This window comes from Sturnira hondurensis, unplaced genomic scaffold (genome assembly GCF_014824575.4).
Source record: "Sturnira hondurensis isolate 20B ecotype Veracruz unplaced genomic scaffold, ASM1482457v3 Scaffold0023441, whole genome shotgun sequence".
Taxonomy (NCBI): Eukaryota; Metazoa; Chordata; class Mammalia; order Chiroptera; family Phyllostomidae; genus Sturnira; species Sturnira hondurensis.
This window is the reverse complement of record NW_028096072.1, coordinates 45,036-45,868: the sequence shown is the minus strand read 5'-3', so window position 1 is coordinate 45,868 and position 833 is coordinate 45,036. Positions and strand designations below refer to the sequence as shown.

Here is an 833-nt window from a genome sequence, read left to right as displayed (position 1 = left end):
GCAGAGAAAGTTAGCAAATTGAGGAAGAAGAAAAAAGACCATCAGTGGTGTTGGCCATCATCTAGACTATCCTGCTCATATTGCCAATAATTGTACCTGCCCTGAAACACAGGATGAACTCCCACCTAAAATTAGGTTTAGATGATGCTGCATACACACCAAGAAAGTATTCAAAAGTTTATTACTCACATAATGAGAATTTTGAGGGAGGACTGTCAGGCTTCCCAATCAGGTCTGAATATATCCTGAGAAGGCAAAGAAAGAAGATTGGCTTGGGGTTTTTATTGTGGTTAGGGGATGGGGCCTGGGTGAGAATCCCTATGTATGAACAGGAGTTTACATGATTTGAAATTGCCACCAGCTCCAATGGAGGGTGCACTCAGGTTTCTTATCAGCTTGCCTAAATGTGGGCAGATGAAGAGGAAGGGATGAGGTGTTACAGCTGTGACCAGTAAACATAAATATAAAAAATGGGTGCTCACTTCCACAGCACATATACTAAAATTGGAATGATACAGAGAAGATTAACGTGGCCCCTGCGCAAGGATGACATGCAAATTCATGAAGTGTTCTATATTTTTAATGGGCAAAAACTAAAATCTTTTCCACTAAGATCAGGAACAAGACAAGGTTGCCCACTTTCACCACTTCTATTCAATATAGTATTGGAAGTTCTAGCCACAGTGATCAGACAAGAAAAAGAAATAAAAGGCATCCAAATTGGAAAGGAGGAAACAAAACTGGCACTCTTTGCAGATGACATGATAGTGTACATGGAAAATCCTATAGCCTCTACCAAAAAAAACTGCTCTAACTAATAAATGAATTTGGCA

General features: G+C 39.7%; 1 non-coding gene across 1 annotated transcript; it reads left to right on the top strand.

The window, feature by feature from the left end:
• The first annotated feature begins 474 nt into the window (after positions 1 to 474).
• On the top strand, positions 475 to 581 carry LOC118981049 (U6 spliceosomal RNA). The gene has a single exon (XR_005065260.1). It is a non-coding gene; the product is annotated as a U6 spliceosomal RNA (small nuclear RNA).
• The last annotated feature ends 252 nt before the right edge of the window (positions 582 to 833 follow it).